The 22,672-nt window shown below is 34.8% G+C and overlaps 1 protein-coding gene across 2 annotated transcripts in view; it reads left to right on the top strand.

Moving 5' to 3' along the window:
* The window catches only part of ATRNL1 (attractin like 1), a 737,371-nt gene that overhangs the window by 417,109 nt on the left and 297,590 nt on the right, over positions 1-22,672 (top strand). The window lies entirely within an intron of this gene.

The raw sequence follows: 22,672 nt of genomic DNA, 5'->3' as shown, positions 1-22,672 counted from the left end.
TCTTTCTAGAATGGAGGCAAAATAGACATGTTTAAAGACAGAGAGTTTGACACCAAGAGATTATTCACTGCTTGGAATTCTAAAATCTGTATACTTCAGGGGAAAGGGAAGTGATATAAGAGAGAGTATGATATGCATGAAAAAATGTAATATGTGGAAACATCTGAACAATTGCTATTTAAAACATACATTTACCCTATGATCCAGCAATCTTACTTCTGTGTGTACCCTAGAGAAATGAAACTTATACTTATACAAAAACCTGTTCAGGGGTGTTTACAGGTGCTCTGTTTGTTCTCTCCAAAAACTGGAAAACCACACGAATGTCTATCAACAAATAAATGGGTAAACAAACTGTGGTACATCTAAACAGTGGAATACAACTCAGGGGGAGAAAAAAGAATGAGCTATTGATACATACAACAACAAAGGCACTTATTATGACTAAAGGAAAAAAGCCCACCTCAAAAGATTATGTATTATATAATCCATTTATATGGAATTCTGTAAAAGTAAAAATTACGGAAATAGAGAACAGAACAACGTTTACTGGGGGAAGTCAGGGGAGATGGCAACTACAAAGGGGCAGCACAGGGAGTTTTCCTGGGAGACAGAATGTTCTGTATTCTGAGTGTGTTCAGACTCTCTAGACATGTGTTGTACATGTGTTAAAATTCATAGAATCGGCACGTGTTAAAACTCATAGAAATGTAAAATGAAAAAATGAAAGTCAATTTTAATATAAGTAAATTTAAAATTAATTAGTAAAAATATCTAAAATTAAAAAAAACATTTTTAAAAGTATAGCTAAAATACTGGACAACAATAATGTATATGTCAGGAGAGAGGTTGAGCCAGGTGAAAGAATTCTAAGGCCTTGCAAAGTTCAGAAGGTGGGTAAAGAAATCCCTTTACATTAGGCTTCTTGAGTATACATGTTGAAATATCTAGATTAACCAGTAAAAAATAAACTTTGTTTTCTTCTAAACCAGTAAAGAAAACCAAATGGAATTGGAGAGAAAAGGGGGAGGAATTCATTAATTCATAAGAGACAAAATAGGAGAAAGAAAGAAACAGAAAATAAAAGTAAATCCAAGTATAATACTAAATATGATAAATGTAAATAGTCCAAACTCACTAGGTAACACACAAGGATTATCAGACTCGATAATAGAACAAAATTTGCCCCTTAATTGTTTACAACATCCTCAAAACATAGAGATAGCACTGTTGGAAATACAAGGATGGAAAATGTTAAGCCAGCTATGGGGATTCATTTGCCTCTTCAGATGCATCCTTAATCTTTCTCTCTCCACCAACCACTTCTCACCTTAGCTCTGTGCCCTGGGTAGTGATTGATCTAGTCTATGGATTACATCAACCAGGGTTCCTTGCCTTCAGTCTTCTGATGAGTTCAACCAAAGAGAGACACCAGCAGGAGTTTATAGGGTTAGAGGAGAGAAAGGTAAGAGTATTTATTTTCCCAGCTTCCTTCCTAAGGAATGATAGAATGGCAGTAGCTGTGTTCCTCTACCAAAAGTTACCATTCCTATAAGTGGGCCTTCTACAGCTACAAGTATCTCTGGATTCTGGTAACTTCTCCCTCCCCTTGCAGCTTCAGTTGATAGCCCTTGTATTCCTCATCCGAGGTTAAGATTCTCTTCATCTTTCCCACTCTCGGTTAAACAATTCTTTCCAATAAACTTAACCACTACTTAACTGAGTATGCAACCTGTTTCTTGGCACAACCCTTACTATATACCAAGCAAGTTCTAAGCAAAAGAAAACTCATGTAATTGTATTAATATCATACAAAATAGAGTTTACAATAGAAAGCATTTCAATGGATAAAGATAGAAAACCTCTACTACTAATGGGTAATCTTTATCAGAAGGGTATAATATATCTAAATTTATAGTAATTTATTATATAAACTTGTTATCATTTATAATGGCTAATAGCATCGCCTCAGTGTATTAAAAAATGACAAAACTAGAATCTACCATCAGTGAGAAATTTTGACATAATTTCCTCAGCAACTGATAGATCAAATAGATAAAAATCATTAAGGAAAGAGAATATTCTAACAATACAGTGAATCACCTTAATTTAGTTGAGATGTGTGGAGCCTTGATCCAAAAAAAGGAAAAAAAGAAAGGAACATTAGGTTTTTTAAGTACACCTCAATACATAAACATTAACGATATGAGACAAAAAAGTCTCAGAATGTTTTAAAGAATCAATTTCGTACAGACCACATTCTGTTACTCTAATGCAAAAAAGTTGGAAATTAACATTAAAAATCTAACTTGAAAATCCCAGGAATTAGAAGAATTTTAAAAAGCAAACACTACTTGGTGGGACAAAGAAGAAATTGAGGTAGAAATTTAGACAATGCATGAAGTTGAATGATACTGAAAATATTACTTATCAAAACTTGTGAGATACAGTAAAAGCAGCACTTAAGGAAAAATCTATAGGCTTAAATGTTCATATAAAAAAAAAGCCAAAGTGAAAAGATTAATGAGCTGAATATCTAATGCAAGAAATTTAAGAAAAACAACAAAATAAAAATAGAGGGAAGAAAATAATAAAGTTAGTAACAAAAATTAAAGAAAAAAGTTCTGTAAACAGTATAAACAAATCCTATAGTCAATTTTTAAAAGACTAATAGATGAGAGAGATTAGCAAGATTGTTAGAAGAAAGAAAAGGTACAAATAATCATTAATAGGTTCCAAAAGGTTATATAACCCCCATCACTTACTAATGGGATATATATGCCTACTGGACACTGCAGAACTTCTCAAACCTTGGAATCAGCTTGTGATATGCAAATTTCCTATTCTATGTTGATTTTCGTGTGGTTCTTTGCTTTTTATCATAGCAACTGCTGAAAATTCAGCCTCATAAAAATATGACGTTATCAACAGGAATGTAGCACAATCTAACGTTGAAGTTGGGATCTACTTCAAGCAATCATCTGTGCAATGTGTCTGTAACTAAAAATCAACTATAGATACATTTAATGTTTGATCAAAGTTTTGCGTATTGGATTTATATTCTAACAATCATTAGTTACCCTACTATTTGTGGTATTTTCCAATTTGTGCTACCAAAATTGAGGCTGCGAGGATAATTGCTATGTCCTTGAATTTCCAAGACTCCATTCCTGCTTCTGAGAACAATTTAATCAAGGATAACCTCGATCTCAGGATATGGATGCTAACGGAGAGAAGGATGACCCTGTATGCTTGTGTTTTCTACTTCAATGAACAACCACTCCTCTCTCCAGAGGAAACTTCACTGCCCCTAAATCAAGCCCCTCAAGCAGCCCCAACTTGCCCCTCTGTTTCTGTAAACATTATCCTTGACTGTGCACCCTTACTTAACTGATCCCCACATCTTCTCTCTCCCCTCGTGAATTTGCCCCAGCCTGCCTCTTGAGAAAATAGCTTATTAATAATTCCTACTATGTGCTATATCTCTATGCCATCTGAGATTGGTACTGAAAGAAGATACCCAACAGTATTAAATCCTTCTTAAATAGACTGGATATATATCATCATCATTTACACAGACTCAGACACACACACACACACACAGATGTTTTATTAAGAATATATTAGTAATAATTAAAGAAAATTTAAACATGATGACCTATAAATAACCTATATGTTGTGGGTTGAATTTTTTTCCTGTGTCAATTATTGTTTCTGGAGGGAATAAAAAGGATTAGAAATGATTATACTTTATAAGTTGCTCGGTAGCCAAAGCAGCATAGGTTCATTTGAAACATCAGCTGTCCTGGTAATTATCATACTTAGAGTTAACAGTAATTTGGCTCAAATAATTTATTTTTGGTCCCTATATTGCTAAGCATCTGTCCATGAATTAGTCTTTGCAATGTTTCAATATGTTCTGGTTCGTGTTTGGCATATTTGGTTCTGTTATAATAATGAGATAAAACCATAGATTTTCTAAGTAGTCCTTGGATAATATTAATATATTCCCTTAGACAGGCAGTAAATTAAATCATTTTAAGCTGTTCTTAACAAATCTACTTTTCATCTTATTCATATTTGATACTAGCAATGAACTTCAAAATCAGTTTCTCAGAGTACACAAACTAAACTAGGTCCAATTTGAAATAAAAATAAGTGAAATGTCACAGAGGAAATACTTTATTTCTGATTTATAGATAGATATAAAAATGCATTTTTCCCTAACTCAATTTATGAACTTATTTGGGGCTTATATGTGAACAAGAGGGAATTCATCCCCTAGCACCTGTATAAGAGTCCTGTCCTCATATAGAAATCATCAATAAATATAGTATACTCATGAGTAGCCACTTTTTTCTTTCTTTCTTTCTTTTTTTTGAGGGAGATTAGCCCTGAGCTAACATCTGCCACCAATCCTCCTCTTTTTTGCTAAGGAAGATTGGCCCTGAGCTAACATCCATGCCCATCTTCCTCTACTTTATATGTGGGACACCTGCTGCAGCATGGCTTGATGAATGGTGCTAGGTCCACACCCGGGGCCTGAGCCGGCAAACCCTGGGACAGCAAAGCAGAGTGCTGGAACTTAACCACTGTGCCACCAAGCTGGCTGCATGATTAGCCACTCTTGAAAATCCTTGGCACATATATATTTCCATATTTTGATGTTTAACAAGTTTCTTGCCTCCATATAACCTCCATAGTTCATGCCTTGATGACAGAAATATAATTAGGCAGATAAATGAGGCAATTAAAAAATATTTTTAATGAAATAAAATTAACCATTTTAAAGTAAACAATTCAGTGTCTTTTAGAGCATTCACAATGATGTACAACCACCAACTCTATCTAGTTCCAAAACTTTTTCATCACCACAAAATAAAACTCTATACCCTTAAGCAGTTGCTCCCCAATCTCCTCCTCACCCCCATCAGATGCCTGGCGACCACCAACTTGAGTTGTTTCTATGCATTTACCTGTTATGAATATTTCATGTAAATAGAATCACACTTGTGACCTTTGTCTCTAGCTTCTTTCACTTAGCACTGTTTTCAAGATTCATTTATATCATGTATCAGTACTTCCTGCATGTGTATACCACAATTTGTATATCCACTGATGGACATTTGAACTGTTTCTGCCTTTTGGCTATTATGAATAGTGCTACTATGAACGTGAGTGTACGTATATTTGTTGGAGTACCGGTTTTCAGTTCTTTTGGGTGTATTCCTAGGAGTGAAATTTCTGGTTAATATGGTTATTTTATGTTGAACTATTTGAGGAACCACCAAAATGTTTTCCAGAGTCCAAAATGATATTTTATATTCCTGCCAGCAATGTATAAAGGTTCCAATTTCTCCACATTTTCTTCAACATTTGTTATTTTCCATTTTTTAAATTATAGGTATCCTAGTGAGTGTGAAGTGGTAACTCATTGTGGTTTGGGTTTGCATCCCTAATGACTAAAAATTTTGAGCATGTTTTCATGTGCTTTTTGCCATTTGCATATATTCTTTGGAGAAATGTCTATTCAAGTTCTTTGTCCATTTATTAATTGGGTTGTTTGTCTTTTTGTTGTTGTAGTATATTTTGGACTAGATCCTTTTCAGACATGCTTTGCAAATATTTTCTCCCATTCTGTAGGTTGTTTTTTTACTTTCTTGAAAATCTTTTTTGATGTACAAAGTTTTAAATTTTGATTAAGTCTACTTTATGTGTTTTTTCTTTTGTTGCTTTTGGTGTCATATCTAAGAATTCATTGCTAAATCCAAGGTCATGAAGATTTACCTCTATGTTTTCTTCTAAGAGTTTTAGGATCTTAGCTCTATATTTAGATCCACTTCGAGTTAATTTTGTATATGGTATGAGGTAGGAGTCTGACTTTGTTTTTGTTTTTTGATATGAAGTTTTCCCAGTGCCATTTCTTGAAGACAATATTTTTCCCCATTGAATGATCAAGGCCCCCTTTGTCTTGGCCCCCAAATCAATTGACCATAGATATATGAGTTTATCTCTGGACTCTCCTTTCTCTTCTATTGGTTTATATGTTTATTGTTACAAATATTTAAAGGCTAAATAAAATAGGGATTTTGAATTATTCACACTTTAAAAAAATAGTTGATCTATAGTTTTTACAGTCACAGTTATGTTGATACTGGGTTGTAGGCACTGTGCTAGGCAGAAGGAACATAAAGTTGAATGACACTATCCTTCCTCTCAAGAAAGAGCTTAATGTTTAGTGTGGGGCCAACATAAGTCAATCAACAACTTAAGTTCAGTCTAAGTGCTAATATTGAGATGGGCACAAGATGCTATGGGAGGGTAGTGGACAGAGTAAGTATTCACCAATGTCCATTCAACTCGAGGTGATTAATCTAAGCCAATTATCGAACCTTGTGCCCTTTGCCATGGAGTTTCTTTGTTTTTCAAGGATGGGTATGCCTAAATCACCTTAAGCCAGGAGATGCCCAGGAGAGGTTACTGAGGGGTTCTGGAAATGAAGTTTTATCATTCTTAAGTATCAGCAGTCTTCCATGAAGCCATACTGGAGACGCAGAGCAGAGAGTCAAAACTGAAGTAGGTGCTTGATGGTATCCTTGACCCACTGGCTCAACCAACCCTGAAGACTGACCTACCTTTATGTGACCTCATAAATTTCCTTACTATTTATGGCAGTCTGAACATGGAATTATGTCTCTTGAATATGAAACATCCTGATTATCTGGAGCATAGTGCCAAAGGTATCTCTAAATATGACTAAGGATAAGATTCAGCTTCCCGGAGATGGTGATATTTGAATTGAATGTTAAAGAACAAGTAGCAGTTAGTTATGCAAAGAAGAAGGAAAATGGTAGTGCAAGAAGGAGCCTGAAATGGGAATTACACCACTGCTAACAAAGATTTTACAATGTAATTGAGATAATAGAATACAGATATAAAATGACAATGCATACTCTCACCTGTATTATGTCTGTTAGTTTTCACATTAACCCTGTTAGGAAGGTAAGTGAATGTAAGGGAACAGACAGGAGAAACACTCAGAAATGCCAGATCTCAACAGTAACACGATTAAATAAACAAATAATTGTTGAGATCAGATGTGTTGATACCACATCTAAGTAATAACTTACCTGAAGAGTTTTCAAAGCATCAAGAGATCATGGTATGTTGTAGCTAATGTCTGCCTCTAGTAATATAGTAGATCTGTGACATACAGTACTGTTACTAACTCTAAGATGGTGACACCTTCCGATATGATCAAGATTGCATTTTGAGAGGAGAACACCTAGAGACCATTTTCAGAACTGAAGAGTGGGTAGTCATATCCTGACAAAATGGCAGTCTAGTCTACTTAGCAAGAGAGGAATGCCTCCAACTATGGCAGAAACTCAGTTTCTTCAGATGATAGTGCTTACCCTACTGTGTTTCATTGTGATGTAATTTCCCAAATAGCATAGGGTCAGTGAAAGAATCTCCTGTTCAGGCTGACAAAACTGCTGATTTTGTCTGACAGTTTTCCTCAATATAAATTAGTGAATTTTAATTTAATTTAATTTTTTAAGTTTTCTTTTTAAGTCTTGATTCTGATAAACCAGTGTTGTTTATTGGGTAAGACTGCACATTCTGGAGTCAGACTGCTTAACTGCTGCTTAAGTTCTCTGCCTCAGTTTCCCCATCTGTAATGAGGGATAATAATTGTAGAATCTTTCTTATTTAGTTATTGTGAGAATTAAATAAATTATCCATATTAAGTTGGTTAGAAGAGTACTTGGCATAAAGTTAGTAGTCCAAAAATGTTGTTTTAATGACTATTTTATTAGTATTAAATTCTTTTGGGATGGATTTTTTCTAAAACATTGATAAAAATCATGTCTCTGCATACTGTGCTTGAGTAAGTCAGGTAGTCATCTGATGGAAGAAATGTACTCCTAGAGCAAAAGTGATTTTCCCAATGTCGTGGAGCAAGTAGCTGTTAGGCTTGGAGCCTGAATCTTAGTTGTCTGACTCCATAACCCGGTGGTCATTTCATTGTGTAATGAAAATATGAGATTTTCTAGCCCTCTTCTGCTTCTCTCGTTCACATATTAATAGAATTTATATAAGCAAGGAAAGTTTGATACTCCCTAAAGAGGTTCTTCTGGTTAAAAGCAACATATTTCCTGCCAAATCATACCCCATGCTGTGTGGATGCTTCTCATTCTAGATCAAGTTCTGCCAAAAGATGATGCTGGAAGATCTGGAAAACATAGCACTCATGTAATGGTGTGTGCTTATCCCTTAAACGTTAGTTTCCTCGAGAATAATTTTTAATTCCTCTTGTTAACATCAGCATCATGAATCATATAATTCTTTAATACAACTGTGGTAAACATATCTTCATTTCTCAAAGCAGACGCATATAATTGATATTATTTAGGGTATAGGAGGAGTGCTACAAGGGAGACTCAAAAACAAGCCAACTTATTAGGAATGTAGTTGTCTACCATAGCATCCCAGGGCTCCTGAGTGGTTCAGGGCAGGCAGGCAACTCTGTTCCACACGCTCATTCAGGAGCTAAGTTTCATGCTCTCTCATTCTCTGCGGTGCTCTAGGGTGTTGTCCTCATTTACATGCTGAAGTTGGCTGTCGAGCACCACATCCTTATATTCCAGCCCATGTGACCATGAGAACTGAGAAATCAGAACTTTTTCGAATTCATTTTTCAAGAATATGTATCAGAAGTTGTACCCATCACGCAGTTCACATTCCACACTTCAAAATTTAAATACTAGCTATAAAGGATTCTGGAAAATACAGGTTTTAATTATGCAGTGCTGTACCTGTCTAAAATTCAGGGTATTCTGTTACTAAAAGGAGGAAGGGAGAATTAGTTCTGGAGACAATTAGCAGTGTTATATAAAAAATCCACAGAGGTAAGTGATTTCCAGGGAATAGGTGAAGGCAAGGAGACCACATAGGCAAGAAACCCAGTTAAGCTGGATGTGAAGTAATAAATAATATTACCCGGCTTGCAAGGTCAGAAGGGAATAGGATTGTGTGAATCCAATAAATATTGCAGCGAAAGAAGCATGTCTTTATGACTAGGATAAAGAAAGAGTAAAAAAAATCAATGTTTGATTATTTTGCTATGATCTTCAGTGAATAAGCAAGTTGACTGTAAATAAGGACTTCTTATCTATTATATTCACAGTATAAATAGGGATCAGAAAGAGGATGTTTCTTTCTTTAAATAGAATTTTAGAGTTTTTTAAGAATCCATTTGGCATAAGACATCGACCGTCTTTTTCTTTCTTATTTCACTCAAATATGTAGCTGATTTTATTTATCTTAGCAAGCTACCTAATTTTACATGTTGTGATTATTTTTTGATATCCCTTAAGAATTCTCAGAAACCATTAATATAAAGTGAATATGCATCTGGTGATGGAATATGCTCCATTATTTATTTGTTATTTATCATAGTAGAAAATCCTAATAGGTAGAGAATGGTAAGATTATCACACACACACAATTTTTTGATAAGCCACAGTACATGAATAATATAAAAACCAACTTTTAAAATCCAGAGTCAATATTATAATACAAACCCTAGGCTCTAAAGCTAAAATTTTGAGAGACAGTCTTCTTGTCCATTATTCATTGCAAAAATGCACATATCTCTGATGGGAAAACCACTTCTATCATGAAATACAGGAGATGTGTGTGTCTTAGTTTTGTCTATGCTAATTTAAGTATTTTTATCACTGTAAGTTTGTAGGTTTGTTTGTTTAGGGACTAATCCTGGACAGTTTCTTTCTGTATGTTTGAATTTGGTCGGTAGAATCACACTATAAGGCAACAAGCTTATTCTTTTCTTCTATAAGAATTTAGAGTCATTTCAAAGGCATGAGTTGAAATGTTTTGGTAGCAGACTATAGATCCATGGGTTCTGATTCAAAAATAAGTCTGGTCAGTAATACTAACAAATGATTACTTGCATTTTTTTCTAGTTCTTTCCAAGATAAATAGAATGAATAATAGTTTATTAGCATTCGTACCCTGAGCCATCATATTTGGGTGTTGTAGATACTACAAGCATGATCTAATTCTTTTTCTCATTAACACTTTTAGCAACAAGTCCTTTATACTCTGAAATAATCAAACAGAGATCCTGAAGTACTTTGACACTAATGATGCCTTAGAAAGTGAGCCTTTTCGTGTTTTCCTTGGTTGCATGAGACAAGGTCTATATTTGGTATTAGCTGTAGGGAAGGTTTTTTTATTATAAAATAAATTTACCTTTATCATCTATAGTATTTTTTATTACCTTCAAATTTGTCATAATTACTACATTAAAGAGAAGAGGAGAACAAAGCAAGAGTTATATATTGATAATGAATTTTTAATATCAAGATCTGAAAATAAAATTAGTATCTCTGAAAAGTCAGCCAAACTTATCTGATAAAACATCTTAAATCATTTCAACTTTTAATATATACAACACACCATTATTATTATGCATTCTTATTATCTTTGCCAAATCATCCTTACTATTTTCTAAGTCACTACAGTGAAACAGATTTTCCATTTCATGCTATGCAGTAGCAATTCATTAGTGTCTATAACGGCACTTGAATTCAATCAACCATATAAGGCACTGACCTATTTCCAGGATAGTTCAAAGAATGGTGATACATATATTTGGATTTTGATAGTCTTAGATTCTGGTAAAAGGTAACATATTTTATGGCTGATAAAATTCATACTGGAACATTGAGTTTAATTGACCACCAGACAGTAAGCAAATAAGATGTCAAAAATCTGTATAATTTATTAGTCCATTAAGCCTAAGGTAGTTATATCCTACATAAGCCAAAGGATTTGAGTAAAATTGTATTTTAGATAACTACCATCATCCTTTACTGTTTGAATAAAATTTAGAAAAATGCTTAATCTAAAATATTTTAAACAATTTATTTGATTTCCTTACTACATAAAAGTAAATGTTTTGCTCAAGGATTTAAAAAGTAGATGCAACTGATCAATTTTAGAAAGATTATGCATCTAAATGTGAAAAAAATATTATTTATTAAAGCATCTTTTCATGAGCTTAGAGTAGGCAAAGATTTCTTAAATAGGATGTTAATATCATTAACCGTAAAAGAAAAAAACTAATGAATATTAAGGTTAATAAGTTCTCTTCATCAAAATACATGATTAAGACAGTGAAAAACTAAGATACAGAGTGAGAGTAAATATTTTCAATGCATAAATTTGGCAAATGACTCATTCAGAATATGTGAAGAACTTTTTACAAATTGATAAAAAAGACAGATAGACCTGTATAAAAAGGGGTAAAAATTTGAATAGACATTTTGTAAGAGAGGATATCCCAAAACCTATAAGCATATATAAAATTTTCGGTTTCATTAGTTATTAGAGAAATGCACAATAAAATTACGAGATAACACTGCACATCTACCAAATGGCTAAAATGAAAAAGATAGACAACACCAAGAGTTATCAAGGATGTGTAGCAATTGAAATTCTTATTCAGTGCTCTAAGGAGTGTAAATTGGTATAAGCCCTTTGGATAACTGTTTGGCAGTATCTGTTAAAGCTGAACATATGCATACCTTATGACTGATAAATTCCACTCCTAGCTATATACCCAATAGGAATGCATAGATCAGTTCACTAAAAACAAATACAAGAATGCTCATAATGGCATTATTAGTAATAGACAAAACCAAGTAAGTCACAACTTATGTAAGAAAAGATAATCAACAGATGTCAAACATAGATGAATTAGATGTTGGAATTATCAAACAATGATTTTAAAGCAGCCATCATAAAAATCTTCTACAATAAATTCCCTTTAAGAAACAAAAACGTAGGAAATCTCAGCAAAAAAAAGTTATAAAAAATCAATGTAGAAAAACCAATTGTATTTCTATACACTAGGAATAGACAATCTGTAAATGAAATTGAAAAATAATTCCATTTACAATAGCATAAAACAAGAATAAAATACTTGGGAACAAATTTAACAAAATAATTGCAAGACTTGTGCATTGAAAACTACAAAATATAGTTGAAAGAAATTAAAGAAGAGCTAAATAAATAGAAAGATATCTCATGTTCATGAATTGGAAGACTTAAGATTGTTAGGATGGTTATAGTCCCCTTTTGGTCTACAGATTCCACACAATCCCTATCAAAATCCTAGCTGCCATCCTTGCAAATATTAAAAAACTGGCCCTAAAATTCGTATGGAAACGCAAGGGACCCACAATTGCAAAAACACTCTTGAAAAAGAACAAAGATAGAGGATTCACACTTTCTGATTTCAAAATTTATTGTAAACCTATAACAACCAGGACAATGTGTACTGGCATAAAGATAGAAATATAGATCAATGGAATAGAATTGAGAGTCCAGAGTAAACCTTTCCATTTGTGGTTAATTGGTTTTTGCCAAGGATGCCAAGACAATCGAATGGAAGAAAGAATAGTCTTTTCAACAAATGGTGCCAGGATAACTCAATATCCACTTGCAAAATTATGAAGTTGAACCCCCTACCTCACACTATATGCAAAACTTAATCATACACCTAAGTGTAAGAGCTAAAACTATAAAATTTTTAGAGGAAAACATTGGAGTAAATATTCATGACCTCGGTTTAGGTAGTGGTTTCATAGATATGACACTGAAATCACAGCAACAGAGCAAAAAAATACATAAATTCAACCTCATCAAATAAACAACTTTTGTGCTTCAAGAGACACCATGAAGAAAGTGAAAAGATAACCCACAGAATGGGAGAAAATATTTGCAAATCAGAAATCTGATAAGGGACTTGTATACAAAATATAGATAATTTTTATAACTCAATAGTAAAAAAAAGAAACGTAACTCAATTTAAAAACAGGCAAATGATTTGAATAGATATTTCTCCAAAGAAGACATATAAGTGGCTAATAAGCACATGAAAAGATGGTTAACATCAGTAGTAATTAGGAAAATGCAAATCAAAACCACAAGACATCACTTCATACCCACAAGGATAGCTGTAATCGAAAAGACAGACAATAAGTGTTGGTGAGTATGTGGAGACATTGAACCTTCAAAAATTGCTGATGGGAATGTAAAATGGTGAAGGCTTTTTGAAAAATAGTTTGGGTATACCTCAAAAAGCCAAACATAAAACTACCATGTGACCAAGCAGTTTCACTTCTATCTATATGCCCAAGAGAACTTTAAAAATATTCCACACAAAACTCAAACATGAATGTTCACAGCAACATTATTTGCAATAGCCAAAAAGTGGAAACAGTCCAAATTTCTATTAACTGATGAATAAATAAGTAAATTTTGGTATATCCATACAATGGAATATTATTTGGTAATAAAAAGGAATGAAGTATTAATACATGCTATAACATAGATGAGCCTTGAAAACATTATGCTAAGTGAAAGAAACCAGACACAAAAGGCCACATACTGTATGATTCCATTTATATGAAATCTCCAAATAGGCAAATCCATAGAGACAGAAAATAATGATTTCCAGAGACTAGGGGAAGTAAAAAATGGGGAGTGACTGCTAATCTTTTGGTGTGATGAAAACATTCTGAAAATAGATAGTGTTGATAGTTGCACAACTCTGTGAATAAATTAAAAACCACTGATCTGGACACTTTAAGCGGATGATTTTTTTTTTTGATATGTCACATATACCAGTAAAATTGTTATTTAGGAAAAAAATTAACAAATGGAACTTATAAAACCAAAAAATTCAGTAACAGAAATTTTAAAAAAATCCTTGCTGGATGGCCTCCATAGTAGAGTGGAGAGGACAGAGATTAGACACACTGAACTTGAACAGAACAATAGAATTCCCTCAACAGAGAAACTGGACTCAAAAGTCACAAATAGAACATCAGGGACCTGGGAATACCACCATCAATGTACAAGATTTAATTGACATATAGGAATACTCTACCCAACAACAACAGAATACACATTTTTATCAAGTGTCCATGGAACATTCACTAAGATAGAAATTATTCTGGGCCATGAAAATAGCTCAACAAATTTAAAAGAAATCATACGGAATATGTATTCTAACCATAATGAAATCAAACTAGATATCAATAATAGACAGCAAGAAAATTTCTAAACATGTTGAAATTAAACAACAAACATAAATAATCCATAGGTCAAAGAGGGTCTCAACAAAATTTTTTTAAAATTATGTGGAACAAAATGTAAAAAAGAATCACAGCATATCAACGTATTTGGGATGTAGCTGAAGCAATGCTGAGAAGAAAATTTATAGCACTAAATGCTTAATTTAGAAAGGTCTCAAATCAGTAATCTAAGTTCCTACCTAAAGAAACAAGAAAAAAGATGAAAAATAAACCCAAATCAAGCAGAAAGAATTAAATAGTAATGGATAGACCCTGCAACAAATGGTGCTGGAAGAGTCGGATATCAATATGGGAAGAAAAAAAAAAAACTTAGACTCATATTTCACATTCATGTGCAAAAATTAACTCATAATTGATTACAAACATAAAACCTAAAATCAGAAAATATCTAACAGAAGACTTATGAGAAAAATCTAGGTTAGACAAAGAGTTTTTTTAATTACGATCCCAAAATCATGATCCATGAAAGAAAGAATTGATGAATTGGACTTAGTAAATGAAAATGAAAAACAAACCATAGACTGGGAGAAAATGTTTGCAAAGCACATAGCTGATGAAGAACTTTCATCTAAAATATAAAGAATTCTCAGAATGCAAGAAAATAAATACTGCAGTTTTTTTTTTGAATTTTTTTATTGTTTTTTTTTATTGAGTTATTGATAGGTTACAATCTTGTGAAATTTCAATTGTACATTAATGTGTGTCAGTCATGTTGTAGGTGCACCACTTCACCCTTTGTGCCCACCCCCCACCCCACCTTTCCCCTGGTATCCACTAAACTGTTCTTGGTCCATAGTTTAAATTCCTCATATGAGTGGAGTCATACAAAGATTATCTTTCTCTCGCTGGCTTATTTCACTTAACATAATTCTCTCAAGGTCCATCCATGTTATTGCAAATGGAATGATTTTGTTCTGTTTTGCAGCTGAGTAGTATTCCATTGTATATATGTACCACATCTTCTTTATCCATTCGTCTGTTGATGGGCACTTAGGTTGCTTCCACGTCTTGGCTATTGTAAACAGTGCTGCAATAAACATTGGGATGCACAGGACTTTTGGGATTGCTGACTTCAGGCTCTTTGGATAAATACCCAGTAGTGGGATGGCTGGATCGTATGGTAGTTCTATTTTTAGTTTTTTGAGGAATCTCCATACTGTTTTCCATAGTGGCTGCACCAGTTTGCATTCCCACCAGCAGTGTATGAGGGTTCCTTTTTCTCCGCAACCTCTCCAACATTTGTTGCTATTAGTTTTAGATATTTTTGTCATTCTAACTGGTGTAAGGTGATATCTTAGTGTAGTTCTGATTTGCATTTCCCTGATGATCAGTGATGATGAGCATCTTTTCATGTGCCTATTGGCCATCAGTATATCTTCTTTGGAGAAATGTCTGTTCATGTCTCCAGCCCATTTTTTGATTGGGTTGTTTGATGTTTTGTGGTTGAGTTGCGAGAGTTCTTTATATATTAAGGATATTAAGCCTTTGTCAGATATATGACTTGCAAATGTTTTTTCCCAGTTAGTGGGTTGTTTTTTTGTTTCAATCCTGTTTTCATTTGCCTTGAAGAAGCTCTTTAATCTGATGAGGTCCCATTTGTTTATTCTTTCTATTGTTTCCCTTCTCTGAGAAGGCATGGTGTCTGAAAAGATCCTTTTAATACTGATGTCAAAGAGTGTACTGCCTACGTTTTCTTCCAGAAGCCTTATGGTTTCAGGTCTCACCTTTAGGTCTTTGATCCATTTTGAGTTTATTTTGGTGAATGGTGAAAAAGAATGGTCAATTTTCATTCTTTTACATGTGGCTTTCCAGTTTTCCCAGCACCATTTGTTGAAAAGACTTTCTTTTCTCCATTGTATGCCCTCAGCTCCTTTGTCAAAGATAAGCTGTCCATAGATGTGTGGTTTTATTTCTGGGCTTTCAATTCTGTTCCATTGATCTGTGCACCTGTTTTTGTACCAGTACCATGCTGTTTTGATTACTGTAGCTTTGTAGTATGTTTTGAAGTCAGTGATTGTGATGCCTCCCGTTTTGTTCTTTTTTCTCAGGATTGCTTTAGCAATTCGGGGTCTTTTGTTGCCCCATATGAATTTTAGGATTCTTTGTTCTAATTCTGTAAAGAATGTCATTGGGATTCTGATTGGGATGGCGTTGAATCTGTAGATGACTTTAGGTAGAATGGACATTTTAACTATGTTTATTCTTCCAATCCATGTACATGGAATGTCTTTCCATCTCCTTATGTCGTCATCCAGTTCTCTCAGAAAGGCCTTGTAATTTTCATTATATAGGTCCTTCACTTCCTTAGTTAAATTTACCCCAAGGTATTTTATTCTTTTTGTTGCGATTGTGAATGGTATTGTATTCTTGAGTTCTTTTTCTGTTGGTTCATTACTGGAGTATAGAAATGCTACTGATTTATGCAAATTGATTTTATGCCCTGCAACTTTGCTGTAGTTGTTGATTACTTCTAACAGTTTTCCAATGGATTCTTTGGGATTTTCTATATATAAGATTATGTCGTCTGCAAACAGCAAGAGTTTCACTTCTTCCCTCCCTATTTGGATTCCTTTTATTCCTTTTTCTTGCCTGATTGCTCTGGCCAGGACCTCCAGTACTATGTTAAATAAGAGTGGTGATAGAGGGCATCCTTGTCTCGTTCCTGTTTTCAGGGGGATGGGGTTCAGTTTTTGCCCGTTGAGTATGATGTTGGCTATGGGTTTGTCGTATATGGCCTCTATTATGTTGAGGTAGTTTCCTTCTATGCCCATTTTGTTCAGAGTTTTTATCATAAATGGCTGTTGGATCTTGTCAAATGCCTTCTCTGCATCTATTGAGATGATCATGTGGTTTTTATTCCTCAGTTTGTTGATGTGGTGTATCACGTTGATTGATTTGCGGATGTTGAACCATCCCTGTGTCCCTGGTATGAATCCCACCTGATCCTGATGTATGATTCTTTTGATGAATTGCTGAATTCTGGTTGCCAAAATTTTGTTTAGAATTTTTGCATCTATGTTCATCAGTGATATTGGCCTGTAGTTCTCTTTTTTCGTGGTGTCCTTGTCAGGTTTTGGTATCAGCGTGATGTTGGCCTCATAGAATGTGTTAGGAAGTGTTCCATCTTCCCTAGTTTTTTGGAATAGCTTGAAAAGGATGGGTATTAAATCCTCTCTGAAAGTTTGGTAGAATTCCCCAGGAAAGCCATCTGGTCCTGCGGTTTTATTCTTTGGGATGTTTTTGATTGCTGTTTCAATCTCTTTCCTTGTGATTGGTCTGTTCAAATTGTCTGGCTCTTCTTGAGTGAGCTTTGGGAGACTGTAGGAGTCCAAGAATTTATCCATTTCCTCTAGGTTATCCATTCTGTTGGCATATAGTTTTTTGTAGTATTCTCTTATAATCTGTTGTATTTCTGCAGAGTCTGTTGTTATTTCTCCTCGCTCATTTCTGATTTTGTTTATTTGAGCTTTCTCCCTTTTTTTCTTTGTAAGTCTGGCTAGGGGTTTGTCAATTTTATTTATCTTCTCAAAAAACCAGCTCTTTGTCTCATTGATCCTTTCTACTGCCTTTTTCGTTTCAATAGTATTTATTTCTGCTCTGATTTTTATTATTTCTCTCCTGCTGACTTTGGGCTTCATTTGTTCTTTTTTCTCTAGTTCAGTTAGGTGTGCTTTAAGGTTGCTTATTTGGGATTTTTCTTGTTTGTTAAGATGTGCCTGTATTGCGATGAATTTTCCTCTTAATACAGCTTTTGCTGTATCCCATATGAGTTGGTATGGCATGCTATCATTTTCATTTGTTTCCAGGTACTTTTTGATTTCTTCTTTAATTTCTTCAATGATCCATTGCTTGTTCAGTAGTGTGTTGTTTAGTCTCCACATCTTTGTGCCTTTCTCAGCTTTTTTCTTGTAATTAATTTCTAGCCTTATAGCACTATGATCTGAGAAGATGCTTGTTATTATTTCAATTTTTTTAAATTTGTAGAGGCTTGCCTTGTTTCCCAACATATGGTCTATCCTAGAGAATGTTCCGTGTGCACTTGAGAAGAATGTGTATTCAGCTCCTTCAGGGTGGAGTGATCTATATATGTCTATTAAGTCCAATTGTTTTAGTTTTTCATTCAGCTCCACTATTTCCTTGTTGATTTTCTGTCTGGATGATCTGTCCATTGATGTGAGTGGGGTGTTGAGGTCCCCTACTATTATTGTGTTGTTTTTAACATCTTCCTTTAGGTCTGTTAATAGTTGCTTTATGAATCTTGGTGCTCCTGTGTTGGGTGCATAGATATTTATAAGCGTTATTTCTTCTTGATGAAGTGTCCCTTTGATCATTATATATTGTCTCTCTGTGTCTCTCTTTACCTGTCTTATTTTGAAATCCACTTGGTCTGATATGAGAATTGCAACACCTGCCTTTTTTTCCTTGCCATTTGCTTGAAGTATTGTCCTCCACCCCTTCACCCTGAGTCTGTGTTTGTCCTTGGGGCTGAGGTGTGTTTCCTGGAGGCAACAAATTGTTGGATTTTGTTCTTTAATCCATTTTGCCACTCTGTGTCTTTTTATTGGAGAGTTCAATCCGTTCACATTGAACATTGAGAGTGATTATTGATGCATGTGGACTTAATGCTGTCAATCTGTCGCTCATTATCTTGTTTTCCTGTGTTTCTTTTCCTGTGTGCTTTAGACTATCCATTTATTACTGCAATTTCTTATGCTGGGTTTCTTAGATTTTTCCTTATCTATGATTTGTGACTCTGTTCTGTATTTTATTTTAGTGTCTACCTTGAAGTTTGTATTTAGAATCTCGTGTATAATATAGTCTGTTCTCTGGTGGTCTCTTACTTACTCGACCAATACTGATTTAGACCCTTTGCTCTTCCCCTCCTAAATAATTATTTTCATTTTTTATTCCAACTCGTCTTATTAATTTGTAGTTAGAGTGCTAAGATCGTCCTTGTTTTGGTAGTTTCCTTATTTTTACCCTAATGCTATAGTTGAATATTTGCTATCCTGTTCTGGTTCTATCCATTGGTCTCCCTAGTCTGTGGCTTGTGTCCCCTTTCTCCCTTTTTTCTTTTTTCAAGTATGAGAGCCTTCTTGAGGATTTCTTGTAATGGAGGGCTTTTAGTTACAAATTCCCTTAACTTTTGTTTGTCTGGAAAAGATTTAATTTCTCCCTCATATCTGAAGGAAATTCTTGCTGGATAGAGTATTCTTGGCTGAAGGTTTTTATCCTTTAAAGCTTTGAGTATATCACTCCATTCTCTCCTAGCTTGTAGGGTTTCTGTAGAGAAATCCGCTGACAGTCTGATAGGGGCTCCTTTATAGGTTATTCTCTTTTTTTTCCTTACTTCCCTGAGTATTCTCTCCTTATCATTCCTATTTGCCAACTTTACTATTATGTGCCTTGCGGTGGGTCTTTTTACACTGACAAATCTAGGAGATCTAAAACCCTCCTCGACACACATTTCTCCGTTGATCCCTAGATTTGGGAAGTTCTCTTCAATAATTTCGTTAAGCACACTTTCTGCTCCATTTTCCTTTTACATATTCTCGGGAATTCCTATGATCCTTATGTTCTTACTCCTCATTAAATCCATTATCTCTTGGAGATTTTCCTCATTTTTTTAAATTCTTAGTTCTCTTTCTTCCTCTGTCTGGCGCCATTCAGCCTGCCTGTCCTCGATTATGCTGATTTGCTCCTCTATATTGTCTACATGGGCATTCAGGGAATCCATATTCTGTTTTATCTGGTCCACTGTGTTTTTCATCTCAAGTAATTCTGTTTGATTCTTCTTTATGATTTCAATCTCTTTTGTGAAGTAACTCCAGAACTCGGCTTGTTTCTCTATCTTTCTCTCTACCTCATTGAGTGTTTTGATTATAGCTGCTCTGAATTCATTATCACTTAGTTTACCTAATTCCAAGTCCTCAGGACTTAATTCTGTGTTTTTATTGTTTTCCTTCTGGTCTGGGGCTTTTATAAATTGCTGGATGGTAGAGGAGCGGTTTTTTCTCATGGTGGTAGAATTCAGTTGCAGTTACAGCCTGTCGCCAGTAGATGGGGGTCGAGAGCGGCGTGTTAGCTCTCCGCCTTGTGGCAAGATGGCTGTGCCCACTGGCTTTGTTAGGGGGGAGGGGCTGTTACTCACACGCGCTGGTCTGGGTTCAGATCAGTGCTGTTCTCTGGTCTCCCAAGGCCCTTGATTGATGGGGTCCCCACGGACGGAAGCTTTCCCCCCATCACCGGGTCTCCACTGAATCAGCGGCAGGAGTCCTGGATGATCCCCCGGTCACGCGGCCCCTCCCCCACTCCTTCCTGACCCCGCGCCGCAGGGATTGCAGACTCTAGGGGAGGGAGCGATGTTCTCTCCTACCGTTCCAGCACCTCCGAGGGTGTAAGCAAGGTTATGATCTCCGCCTTCTTGGTATTGTAGGTCTCTAACGAGCTGGCATTATGTTTATTCTCTGAAATTCAGTTCTTCCAATCTTTTTTTGTATTTTGGAGGGGAGAGAATCCCGGGTCAGCTCACCCTGCCATTTTGCTCCGCCCACTCTCCTGCAGTTTTTAAAGTAGTCAAAAGATTTGAACATGCAATTCAACAATGAAGGTATATGGATGCCCAATAAACACATGAAAAGATATTCAATATCATAAGTCTTAGGAAATGCAAATTACAGCAACAATATGATACTACTGCTGGTACTAGTACACACACACACTAAAAAACAAAAAGAAAACCTGACAATACCAGAGAAGGATGCAGAACAACCAGAACTGTATACACTGCTGTTGGGAATGCAAAGTCATATGATCACTTTGGAAAAACAGTTAGGCAGTTTTTTATACACTTAAACATATACATACCATATGACATAATCCCATTACTTTACATTTACTCCGAAGAAACAGGAACTTATGTGCACACGAAAGCTATATATGAACATTCATAGTGCCTTCACTCATAAACACCAAAACCTGAAAACAATCCACATGTTTCTCAGCTGGTGAATGCATAAACAAAGTGTGGTACACCCACATAATGGAATAATGCCTAACGTTAGATAAAACAAAACTACTGTTACAACAGCACGGGTGAATCTCAAATGCGTTAGGCTAAATGAAAGAAGTGAAACTCAAAAAAGTCAGATGGAACTTATTTGATTCCATTTATATGAAATCTGGAAAACACAAAATTATAGGGAAATAATAGGTCAATGAGAGGACTAGCTAAAAAAAAGGACCATGAGAGAATATTTTGATGTGACAGACTATTCCATTTCTTGATTATGGTGATTGTTATATAGTTGTATGCATTTATCAAAACTCAAAAAACTGTAATTGAAAAGGTGAATTTTACTGTATATGGATTATACCTCAAAAAACCCAACCCCAAAATTTTAAAAAATAACAAAAATGAAACTTGACCCAATGCCTTGTTTAATAAAAATACATAAATATATAAAAATACATAAATACATGAATAAATACAATGCTTGCTCCTCTTTCCAACTACATATCTGTGTGCATCTCACTTTGCTTCATATATTCAACCACAACAATAAAACACATTGAAAACAGAAGCATATTTGAGAATCAGTCATCCTCTTTTAAGCTAGACATTAAAGAGATTTGCCAGCATGAAACAATGCCGCTGTTCTCACAAATTTTTAGTTTTGTTAAATATAGTTTTTTCAGAAAAATGCATTATTGTTGCTATTCTAAATAAATTAATATTTTTTTTCAAATGCTCAATTTTTATTTCTAATATGGTAAGTTTTGATGGCAATAATACACAAAAATAAAAGCTGTTTGGGATCCTCAGTATCTTTTAAGAGGGAAAAGGGGTGCTGAAACCAAAAAGTTTGAGAACTATTGCTCAAAAGAGTGAAAGACCAGCAACTTAGAAGCAGTCTGGTGTCCTGACTGACCACGGGAGCAGAGCTGCTCAGCAATCTGAACTAATCACACTGATTGTTTTGTGATACGGGAATAAACTCCTTTGTTCTTTAGTCAATCTACTGTTGGATTTCTTTGTTACAGCAGCCAACCTTACCTTAACTAATATAACAACCATGAGCCACCCACTCTACTAAGCACTGCTACATTCTCACATGTAATTCCCACAGCAATATTGTGTGTAAATGTTTTAAACTCATTTTTACAGATGAAGGAAAATGAGTCTCAAAGAGATGAAATCACTTGCTCAAGATCACACAGCTAAAAAGTTCCATATTCAGGTCGTATTCCAAAACCTATATACTTGCATCGTATGGGGTACAGACCTGGAGTTACACTTGAATTCATATCCTTGCTTAACCACTTACTGGTTTTAAGATATGATAGCTATTAAATGGAAGCTTGGAAAGTACCTATTTTACAGTGCTGTGAGAACTGAAAAAATGAATGAATGCAAAATTTGATCCAAGGTAAATACTAAATAAATGTTGACTATTATGATGTCTCAGTGCCTGTCTTCA

The sequence above is a fragment of the Equus asinus genome, chromosome 2, assembly GCF_041296235.1.
Source record: "Equus asinus isolate D_3611 breed Donkey chromosome 2, EquAss-T2T_v2, whole genome shotgun sequence".
NCBI lineage: Eukaryota > Metazoa > Chordata > Mammalia > Perissodactyla > Equidae > Equus > Equus asinus.
Note: the sequence above shows the minus strand (reverse complement) of the source record. Positions and strands in the feature narration are given on the sequence as shown.